At 34.4% G+C, this 12461-nt stretch overlaps 1 protein-coding gene across 1 annotated transcript in view; it reads left to right on the top strand.

Annotated features, from left to right (window-relative positions):
* CAMKMT (calmodulin-lysine N-methyltransferase) overlaps window positions 1-12461 on the top strand; it is a 220971-nt gene that overhangs the window by 163371 nt on the left and 45139 nt on the right. The gene's annotated exons all lie outside the window — the stretch shown is intronic.

Genomic DNA, 12461 nt, shown 5'->3' with positions numbered 1-12461 from the left:
ATTTTTATAAAGAGAATCAAATTCCAGTTTACAGTAAGCATATGCTTCAGTTGACATCTGTTTCTAAGACTTGGATGCTTTGTTTGCATAACAGGCACCAATAAATGGCCTTGTTTTAAGTCTGCTCACTCAGTTGTGTTTGGGTTGTTCAGCTGGGGATTTGAGTTGCAGCTGATCCCCTACCGCTTGTAGCAGATACGAAAGAGAAGAAAAAGAATCTGAGAAAGCCAGTCTTATTTATTAATGCAATTTCAACATTCTCAATGAACCTCTTTCCTTTTGTTACACGACCACTAAATTCATGTTTGCCCAAGCAGAGAAGTGTTTCAAAGTATCAAATTAAAGATAATAAAAAGTTGTGTTTTTTTTTTTTTCATTTTAAAATGTTTTATTTAATAGCTCTTGTATCTTACTTAACTGACAAAGCCTGGTATTATGAAGAACATGATGTTGAGAATTAAATGGATGATACGTTTAAGAAATGCATTTGTTTTGGCAACGTATAATTACATAGTATAGTAGTTTTTTAAAATATTGTGTTTTCTTTAAATCACAATGCATTGATGCTGATGCAGTCTAAAGTACATTGTAAATAAAATTTAATGACATCTGCTTTCATGGACAAAAATTCTGGACTTCTCAAGGAAAATTATAAAAGTATATAGGTTTCTTCTCTCGTGTTCATAATGCAAGCCCTTCTCAGTGAGATGATGCATTATTTCACAATTACTTGTTTCTCTGATATCTATAGTATGATTAAAATATATTTCTGCTAAACCTAGGAAATGCCTATAAAGAGGACAAAAATATATTAGTAGTATCACAATTGTATAATTACTTTGCTTAATAACTACTGTAGGTGCTTTTTTAAAGCAATAATATCAGCACTGATTCCTTTTAGTATTTTAACTCTCTTCTCCCCTCTCCCCCCCCCCCTTAAATTGTTGTAAAGTGCTCTCAAGTACTTTACAGCATATGTAACATATTTCGAGTGGATTTACTTATCAACTTTTTCTAGTGGTACCAACAGCAGTACTATGAAATGTATCTACTCCATTTACTCTTATCCATTGCACCTACTTTCTTTTTCCCTTTAATTTTTATATATGGTAAAAATTTCATTGAAGAGAGATTTTAGATGACAGGACTGTAATTTTAAACCCAATAGAAGAGGTGTAAGCAATTTGAGCTTAGCTGAAGCATAATCTTAGGTTGTCAAGAAGAAACCCATTCTCCCTATGCTAATCAATCAGTATATCAACCGACCAATCATCTCCTCAGCTTAGCATATATCCTAAGGTTTGATATATCTATTAACTGCCCATCATGCAGCTGGTCTCTGGTTGATGAGATTCCCCCTATCTTGGCATTTGGAGGTAGACAACTGAGCTATCACATCCTCAGATAAATACTAAAGTGGAGATTTCAATCCTGCTCCTGATAGCAAAGACAATCCAGGAATATAGAACATATTTTCAGAACAGAACACACAGAGAATTACATTTTCAACAGTGTGTTATATGTGAAAATTGCATATATTTCATGATCTCTTCTTCCACCTCCCTTTCTTCCCCAGAAGTAACAGGAAATTACTCATATATTGTGAGTCAAACTCCCCAAAAGGAAAAAAAAAAAAAAGACATGAATGTGCTAGAATTTGTTGTTAACTGCTGATTACTCTAATGGTGACTTACACCTACTTTTTTTTTTTTTTTTTTTAAGTTTTTCCTCATTATTATAGTGTTATTAATTTGTTGATAGAGATATATGAGAATAGTGTCACAACACATTTAATACTTAAGGATAAAGTTGGAATTTCAGAAGATTGTACACCTGCCTGTCCATCTTGAATGTCTGAGCTCAAATCTCATTAAGCAAAAACATAGTCTAGATATAGAATAGGCTACCTGTTCTAAGAGAGTTCGACACGTATATTTAACATAGTGGTTAAAGGTCTGTCTGAGCAAGAAATGCTGTGAACATTGATGACTTGCTCTATTGGCTTTGTAGTTAGCAAAAATCAGTATCTGTCTCAAACAATAAAGTGGCCTAAATTAGATATTGTTAAAGCTTGCTTCTACCTAGGGAGAATCTTATAGTTGCCAAGGGTCTGTGGTCACCACAGAACTGGGAAAACAAAGGAAAAGTCCTACACTCAAATTGCAGTGTCAAAAGATGGGGGGAAATTTCTGTGTTGGTGTATGACTGAGCAATTCCAAAACTCATTGAACATGTGCTCACTTTAATTAAGAATTTGGTCAACTTCCTTTCAAGACTTAACAATGATAAACCTGAACATGTTGTTATGAGGTTAGCTCATAGGCTTTATACTGCCTTCATGCATTTAATTAGTTGGGTGTAGAGGTTTTCTTAGGTTTTCTTCCTTTGCTTTGTGACTCAATTGAGTGGATGTTCTGAAATACATTCTTTCAACACCAAAAATGTCATAAGTCCCTAGGCTATATGTCATAGCTAACTCACATTATTCTTGATATAAGAGTGCTTCTATCTCAGAGTATAAAGGAAAAGGTACTTATACAGCTCTACAGTGTTTTTCAGGTAAATTCTTGGAGCACCTGTACTGCCCTATTGCATACCTTGTGAAATAAGAATGTGGTCAGTTAGGTCATAGTTTAATACAGTAACATGGGAAATGTGGAAGTAACCAGGGAAAAGTGTTAGTTAATATTTCAGACCACTTTGGAAACTAAATTCTGCTTTTATCATTTTTATATTTTCTCTTAACATAGCCCACTGAGACACTGATTTTCAGAGGATGATATCCGTGGATTGAAATCTAAGAAATGATCAAGAGCAATATTATTAGCGTATACTAATATAATGAAATCTAGTTATTTTCTCAGAAAGACCTTATCACTTGCATATTTCAAATTCAGGACTGGTTCAATAGCTGGGATACAATGTCATAGCTTAACTGTCAATGAAGCTACACTGCACAATACAAGCTGAAGATCTGGTCTATTGTATTTAGTGCTAATGAAAAGCGTCGAATCAACAGTGTTGGCTAGTGAAACCTATTCAGGCAAAAACCAGACATAAACGAGAATAATGTAAGTCAATGTACGTTCTCTTGTGATGCCCTGTATATCTGTGTCAAACCTGACCTGGAAGAATCTCTAAGGATATTTGTGTTTATTTGGCCTTTCAAAAAAATTTTGTATATTTTGCCTTATTATAAATGTTAACATTTGCTTCAGCTCTTAAGTATGAATTCATATGCAGCATAGATACATGTGGGTCTATAGATAGGTGAGATGTTAGAAGGTGGTTCATCCCTGTACAGTGATCTTAGGCAAAGAGCACTTTACCAACCAAATCCCATGTAAGAGATGTTAACAAGGTTTACAGGCACCTAACATAGGATGGTTATCAATAGTGTAGGCTTTGGAAAATTGCACTTAGGGGCACTTAAAGATATCCCCAGAGGAAAAAAAAAAAATCAAGGCTCATTGACACTCATGATATAGTAATTTCTTTTAAGAATACGTGACGTGTTTATATATATATATGTATGTATGTATATATATATAGTTGCCAATATATGAAGTTCCAAGTACTGAGATACATTGTTTTGTTAGAAATAGTCTAAAGCCTTCATATTGAACCCTGCACACAATTGTTATCTTTGCTTGCACATGATTAATAACTCCTGGCAGCATAAAGCAGATGCTTTGCTGGTGGTTTGGTAAACTATGTAGGATGGCACAGTTAAAGAAAGGAGAAACATAATAAATCAGAAGCTACTAGGATCACAAAGGTATCATTTTTGTTTATTTAATTTGATGAGAATAAAAATGAAAACCCCTCACAAATACAAGAAATCCAATGTTCAGGCACCACTTCCAAACACACAAAAAATCCCCTCCCCTCCAATACCACTTTTAATTATTTATATTGAGCATTCCAGAAGAATACATGGGTCAGTTACACAAACTTCCATGTTCGGTATTAAATACTTGAGAACGGTAAGCAGTGTTAGTAATCAGGGTTAATCTACAGGTTGTTGCTCTCTACAACCAAAAATATAACATTAAAAATAATAAATAAATAAATAAAGGGGAAAAAAAATGTTCACTTTATCTATAGACAAAAGTGAAATTTGTATATTGCAATTAATTGACTAGACGGGGGTACAAGATTCCAGCTGAGATAATGTAGATTACATTGATAAAATATTGTGAATGCTGATCATAAAAGCAGTTATTTAATTGAAATATACCATCGTTATTTTTCTGGGCACAATTCTTTATTTTTTTTCTATATAGCTTTTTGTTTTGAAGTGAATAAATATGCATGTACTCAGAAATGGTTTCTACATATTTAAATGGTACAGTTCAAATATCATTGAATATTCTTTTTCCACACTTCCCAAAATGAGTGCTCATTCAAATCAGATATTATGAAAACCCAATGACTAATCCTAAATTCAGGTGTACTACCACTCAGGGTAGGCAGATTGCTAGTTGATCATGCTAAGATGCTCCCTTATCCATTATTGGATCTGAAAAAGAGGAGGATTAAGAATTATCTGACTTCTCAGTTAATGTGCAAATCATCTAAAAGCTCAGCTTAGAAAGGTCTTAGAAAGCAGAACAGCACTAAAATAATAATGTCTTAAGAATTTTTAATAATATAAATGTGCCATATCATTTTTAGTGTGAAAATAGAGTTTTGTGGTTTAGATCTCAGATGGTCTTTTATCTTTCTCTTCCTGTTTTTGTAATTATGTATGAAAATCCTATAACTATTTTTAATTAAAATTTTCTTTATTGCAATTAGGAGTTTTCATTTGGGACAAACTCACAGCACTGAAATTTAGTTTAAATCATGTTTCTTTCAGGCAAGAATAGAAAAAAATTTGATAACTATCTTTAGAAATAAGCATTAATATTAATACATCTACTTTTAACAAAACAGGAGGGAAGGAAAAGTGTAGCTCAGGAAATATAGTTCTATCTCTGCAGGGTTTTTCTGTGATACTTGTTTCTAGTATCTTTCTCTGCTCTTGGTTATCGTGAACAAACTCTTCACTGAAAATATTAAAATACTGGTTTTCTATATTTTCAAGGGACAGGAGAGTCCAGGAACCTGAAGTCATCTCTTAATGTTCTGTCTTTGCATTTTTAGGCTAGTTCTTTTGTTTGCTATAGCAATATTTGTTTTATCATTGTTATCATTCCAATATGTATACTTGCCTTTCAAAATCTGTAAAAAGTATTTAAAAAGAAAAGAGAAAATGCTAGTATTTCAAAACCCTATTATAATGCATTTTCAAATATGTCAGACACATCTTTGTTAAAATTAAACCAAGGATTGGTTTTGAGCGAATAGCCCTATATCCTTACAGATGCTGTGGATGGATGCATCTAAGCTGCTTATTATATTGATGGGTTTTGCTGCTCTGCAGCAAATGAAAACAGGCAGCTGCTTCCTCCATCAAAGCAAAAAGCAGCCTGAGTTTTTATTAAACGAGTGTTCATTTCTTCTATTGCCAAAATTCTTACACAAAACAAAAGAGCAGTTTTAGCACATTATTGCTTAACTAGACATGAACAACTGACAGCAAGTGATAAGCCTGTCTGCTTTTCACAACTGGTAATCATTTTTGGAATAGATGTTTTAATATAGTTGAATATAAAATTTTGTAATTTACATCTACAATGGTACATAAATTTATAGATCCGTTTTTTTGCAGGAGAATGAAGGCTATAATCACAAAAGGTTTGTTCCAGTGTTGTTTAATTTTTAATAACTATTTGAAAACTAGGTAAAAACACACACACACACAACACAAATTCATTCATTTGAAAAAAAGGATGCCAAAGACAATCATACAAGTAGATTTGTACAGTTTGACGATTTTTCTTTTGGAAGAGATATATGTACATTTACAGCTTTGACTTCTTACTGTATTTCCACATCAGTTCCACCGAGCCTCCTAAGTTTGTGCTCTAAAAGAAATTTGCAGATTGCAAACCATCATGTTTCCCTCCTAGTCATGAATAATAATGAGAATGAAAGTGAGAGATACAGCACTGAGGCCATTTCGCCTAGGCTGAAGATCCCAGCCGGTGCTTATACATATTTTCCAATGATCTGAATATCATAAATTCTGTTTTAGATTGAAAGAGAGACAAGAGTTTCTATAAAATATATGTGCATAGAAAAGAATCGTGAGATGTGTTTCTCTCTTTATCTTCTATTTTTTTTCTAGTGTTCTTGTACCTATTGAAACTCACTTATAGCAATCCTGCTGTTGAAAAGTAAGCTAGCCATTCTCCCTGACACAAATTGTTCCTCTTCACCGGATTTGAAAGGTGGTTTGCCATATGCTAGAGTCAGGTGCAATAAGGCTCAGGTGTTAGGTACCACTGCTAAGGCTATTAAATACTTTCCTTTTCTTTGCACTGTACATATTTATCGATGAAGTTTCTCACTTGCAAATACATTTTGGATACATTTCAGAATGCATTCAGAGTTTCAGATTAGACGATTGGACTTTCAAAACAGGTTAGCTCTTATGTTAACGCTTGAAGTGGCCAAGCATCCAGAAGGAAACAGTGCTCTGTGACTGTTCTCCTTTTGAAAATCAGCTCCCAAACTGAGTTTTGACCTCTACTGGAAAATTGTTTTATAATTATGTGCACACCATATGCAAGCAATTTGGTGAAGATGACCCTTCTTTTATCTGCCTGTGCTGTAGATTGGTGTAAAGTTAAACATGAGGATACAAGTTTGAAAATGGGGTTTCACTGTACTGCAGACACAACGACAAGTTTAAATGTTGGTGTTTTTATTTTGTCCTCACTTATTAATTCATTTCATTTCTTCATTTTTTTTTCTAAAGTGACCAGACTCTCATCATTATATTAGTATATAAAAGCCATTTTCTATGGAAAGTTTTCACTCTTCTATACTTAGATTTTATGGCAGCTAAAAAGTTGAATATTTATGGCAATAGTGCCTTGTTATGTATGTTTGTGTTTTTTAGACTCAAAAAACCTTAGGTGGGGTCTTAGGTAACCTGGACTGATGACTATCCTTTCATCTGTGTCAGGTTTTACATGCTAAATAAATGAAAATAAATCCTTTACTTACTGTCTATATTAAGCAATGTTTCTTTGATAAAATTACATTGATAAGGGATTTGAGGCATGGTATTTGATGAAAGTTGAGAGCTAGATGTATTTATGAGAGCTATCCGTGCATCATAACTAACTACAGCAGTACAATTAATTACAAGTAGTCTTTACTCAAGCAATTACCCAAATTAGGACAATCATGCTTTATGTTACTAATGAGGTGGCAGACATATGATGTGCACCCACTTTTGCACTTGAATTGTACTATCCATAACTCCATACCTTTTCTTCCACTTGGAAGTGAATTTTAATGTTGCATTAATTGAAGGGCTCATGATATTGGTTGGAGCCTTGTTTTGAAATTTTCTTCAAATTATTCTGCTGTTGAACCATGATTCACCTGCTCTCTCACTTATCCAAGACCTCCAGCAGGTATACCATACTTCTTGGTGGTGGTGCACACAAAAACTAACCAGAGTGAAATCATCAGACTTATGTTCTCTTGTGACTTAAACATGGGACATAATCAGTAGAAAATAAGGTTTCATACTGTAAAATGAAGGTCATATCTGTACTACAGTAGGAGTTTCTGCTTGTCACGAACAATGTATCTTGGTCGTGAAGGATAATGAATCCTGAAGGTCAGAAGACAATTCTTCATTGTTCAGTAAAATTGGTGCTACTTCTGTTGAGATGTTATTAATCTCTTTGCCCATAATGCTTTTTATTTTATTTTATTTTATTTTATTTTTTTCTCCTGATTTGGTGAACATTAAAGCAAATAAGATGATTTCATGTAGTCAGGACAACATGGAAAAAAATTGAAACAATTGAAAGAGTTTTTTGAGTGTATTCAACCGAGGAAAAAGGTTGACTTTTCAAATGTAAACTGGTTTTGCACTTAAGGGTTAAGTTTTACTTGAAATTTCAAGTGAATAGGAAGATGTTGCATAGCTTGATAGTGCAAATAAAAGATAAACTTTGATAAAATAATGTTTTGAGATCAGACATCTGTACATGTGGCCATGTGAAGTGCTAGGAAAAAGTGACAAAGAAAACTTGCCATTTGGCCTGGCTTGGAAAGAGACTTGTTAATCTCCTAGCAAAAGTGAAGCATTTGTAGGACAGCTTTTTACCTTCTACTCAGAGCTTCAAGGGATAGTTCACCTGTCACCTCCAGTCGTGCCTTTGTTTGCTGTGTATAGCAGTGGCAGACAGTAGAGCAGAGTTGCACTAATCTTGTGCTATGCCAATTAAAGTAATCAGCAGCTACTGTGACTTCTTTGTACCTATGAAGCAGTGCAGAGACCTAATGGCTCCAAAATCAAATGTCTTCATTAAAAAGGCAATGTCTCAAAATTCTCAGCACTCTACCAGTGCTGAAAATTTTTAATAACATGCCATTCTTTAACAATTTTACATCAGATCTCAGTATTTGTTATTCAAATATATGGTGTCATTCTTTAAAATTTGCATTAAAAGCCATAGAGGAGAAAGAACAATTTGTTGTTGTTGTTGTTTAATACTTGATAATTTATTTTTATTACAAAATTTTCTGTTATATCACACATAATTCACCATCTATAAAGTAGTAGTGGACTGAATAGCATGGAAAAAAACAACCAACAGATTTTTTTTCTAACTATTGAGCAGTGATGCTCCACCTGATGATTACAACAAAGCATCTGCAGAAGCAGACTACATGTGATATAGTCCACATGAGTCAAAGGTTGCTTTAAAGAACTGTTGTGCCATGCTAAAACAGATGAACCTGATTTATGTGTTCTTAACATTATTGTGCCATTTTAATTTTAGTGTTTTTCCTCTGTAGGAAAAGTTTGGGTGTGGTTTTTGTTTTTTTGTTGGTTTGCTTGTTTTTTGTTAAATCATACCTCAAGGATTTTGAATGACCAAGGCTTTCTTGTAATGACCTTTATCCTTGGCCTTCCTGTAATTTCATTTGGTGTGCTTAAGTAGCTTATTCTGCCTCTGTCTCCTGGAGTAGAAATTCATGATGTCATCAAGTTCTTGTGAGGTAGACTCCATTATTGTGGTGAGGTGTTATGATATGGTGATAAGCACTACAGAAATGCCTGCATTTTGTACGTGTCTGCATATATAATAATTCATTATCTATCATCACACTAATTTATTTAGGGATGATGTTTTTCTAACATTACCACCACAGTAAGTACCATGAAGCAGTCTGGAAGTAGACATCATCATTTTTTGGCACATTTATAAATGGAATAGTAATACACTTCATGGAGCACTGGATCTCCTACTGCATCCTAATGGTGAAAAGATACCTGCTGAGACATGAAATGCTGGAAGGCATTGTTCTGTGAGCACTGTCTCTCTCCCATATCTTCAGACATGCCACATCACAGTCCTTCTTGAGGCTGTCCTTTAAATTCCAGCGCAACTTAGATTTTTTGTTTCAATAAATATTCCAATGCTTTGTGGCAACTCTTCCCTGTTTTCACATCATAGGTGACAAGGTGGTAAAGGTTTTTAAAACCTCCAGCAAATTTTGTGAAGTATTTATTTTTGCAAAATGAAACTCTTGGTTTGCTCTGTTTCCTTTTAGAGTGAGATTCGTAGCCCTGCTGTCTAGGTCTTTTAGTATATTTATAGCCTTTTAAATACAAATGCCATTTGGGGGCCTTTTGACATTCTTTTGCCTATACATGTGTAAATAATTGACCATTGTGTGTAAGTAATTGCACATGCAAATAGGTACCCATCCAATGTTGGGTATTTATAATCAAATTCACAATTCAAAATATGAACAATTTTATTTTGAATATCAAAGATTTATAGCAGATTATTATTAATATCGTATTTATTATATTGCATGTTCTCAAGAAACTTAATACATATACATATATATCTGTATATGTTTGCGGAAAATAAATTATGCTTTTAAAATTTCGCGGTAGTTGTTCACTCAGGAATTGCTGCATTTCTGCATGAGAGCTGAGCATTTTTCAACAGAAGCAGAACTATCTTATACTTCAAAATGTAGGTCATTGTGTTGGTAAAATGTAGGTCAGAGTGCAGGGGAAGAGGACAGCATGCAAACTCCTCCACATGCATCTTTAAGCTTATCCCTGTTTTGAAGGCAAAGAGGCTTACCTACCTGTTCAAGCAAGAGAAGCTTTTCCTTTTACTAAAATTAACGCAGGTATTCTTGCTGCTGGCATCTTGGCTTAGCTGTAAGCTCTGTGTGCATCCCCACTTGAGACCTGTGCTTGTGAAAGACCTTCTGACTCCTGCTTCTTTAGCTGCCAGCCACTCGTATCATAGCTGAGGTGATACCTTCTTTCCTATGGAGAGGAGAGAAGAGTCATGTACGTCACCAGCATCTGCCTAAAGAAAAGCCTCATCTTTCCAAAGGCGTTCTACCCATCTCTCAGCATAGAGCTATCTAATATACCTGCAAGTTCAGCTGGTATCAACATTTTAATGGGAGCAGGGGTAAGAACAGTGACCCCTCATAAAAGATTTAGCAGCACCGTTCAAAGTGCCCTTTCAATAATAACCGTAGGTTATTATTGAGGGACATTTGACTGTGGGTACTGAAAACTCAGATGTTGAAGGATTTTGCTGCAATTGACAAGTGTTTTATAAAATCTACTCAGTCTAGAAGTTTGCTATAAAAGAGTTTAGGTTTTCATTTCTATTTAATTATTTATTAAATTTATTTATTTATTTATTGTGTGTGTGTGTGTAATGTGAGGCGTGAAGTATTATAAATGTATTAAATTAACCATGTCTTTACTAAATATTCAAAGAAAAAAACAACACTTTTATTGCTTGAGTATACACCAGTCACTGCAAACTGAAACATTCTTTATATCATACATGAAAATATTTAAACAGTTATTATATTTATTGCAAAATCTGTCATTTTAACTTATTTTAATACTCAAAAGCCTTGAAATAGTCAAAAGGGAGATGGAAAATCCTGTACAATTCTTAGTGTATGTTTCTTTGAAAAATGGGTAATCGTGTGTGAATATTTTATTTTAACCCTTACCGATCTGAACAAAATAACACATTTGCAAAAATCAAATCAACCGAACTGGGAATGAACAGGACAAATAACAGTAGTGCTTTAGTGTTTTTGTCATGTGTAAGAATCGTCAGTCTGTTTTTATTATTGTTATTATTATTGTTTTGTTTGCCTGTTTGTTTTTGTTTTACCTTTAAGATCTTTGTCATACCAAAGTTATATGCAAAGTTTTGACCAAATACTTGCTTCACCTGCATGCAGACAACATATTCATAAATTTTCATCATTCATCACTGTAAGGGTTGTTCAGAGTACTTTCTAGATGGACAGGAAGAATTATATATTTAAGGGTTACAATCAGGCTGTAAGTGATTTAAAAAGAAGACAGTTTTTCTCCCCAAATTCTGCTTCTATTAAATATGATGTTTTTAAAGTCTCTGGAGAAGAAACAATTATAAAAAATGGTCTAAAGATACTAAGCTGCATGAAATTCAATTTGCCTGACCAGAAACATCTAAAGGATGCTCCCTAATGTCTGTTTTTAAGTTTACTGAAACCACTGAAGTGTCTACAGTTTATAATATTAAGTCAGGCTTCTGTCATATTGCTTATAATGCTATGTATGGTGGGGGGAAGCTAACCCTACTTTTGACCTGTGGGTAGACACGTACACATGTTTTTTCATTGCTAAGCAACAACAGATGGAAAACACATACAACTGTAATTTGGCTGCATATGCCTTTGATTCATCCACCCTTAACTTTGGGAACCTATCTCAAGTGCCTGAATACAACTCTCTTTTCCCCAGGCTCCTCCAGTGATGGAGACAGATGCCTGCAGGAGAGCGATTGAGCCCTGCAGAACTACACTGCCCTCTCCGTGGGCTGCAGTGCTTCAGTTAGGTTGTTCAAGTTAGGTGGGAAGCTGGTCCAATGTGGCGGCGAGTTTCAGGAGTGGATATTATTGAAAATGTAAACTTGCAGGGATGCCTCAAAACATTTGCCAGGGTTGGGAATGACCAGCATAAGTTTTATAATAGAAGCTTATAAAGTCATGGATAATATGAAAGAGCTGAAAAGAGCATGATTGCTCTGTCTATTCCCATATGAGAACTGTAGTCTCAAATGGAAATGACAGGGAGGCAAGTACAAAACAAGAGAGAGGAGATGCGTCTTTATACAGACAGCACAATAAAACTGTGGTGCTTTCTGCCACAGGACGTTGTAGCTATAAAAGTTTGCAAAATCCAAAGAACAATCAAAAAATACTTTGGTGACTTTAAAAAAGAACTTATGAGTTGTGGCTCAAGAAGCTGCTGAGGAGGAGGGGAGAGTTGACTA

The sequence above is a fragment of the Anas platyrhynchos genome, chromosome 3, assembly GCF_047663525.1.
Source record: "Anas platyrhynchos isolate ZD024472 breed Pekin duck chromosome 3, IASCAAS_PekinDuck_T2T, whole genome shotgun sequence".
Classification (NCBI taxonomy): domain Eukaryota; kingdom Metazoa; phylum Chordata; class Aves; order Anseriformes; family Anatidae; genus Anas; species Anas platyrhynchos.
The sequence above is the reverse complement of the archived record's forward strand: the minus strand, read 5'-3'. Positions and strand labels throughout refer to the sequence as shown.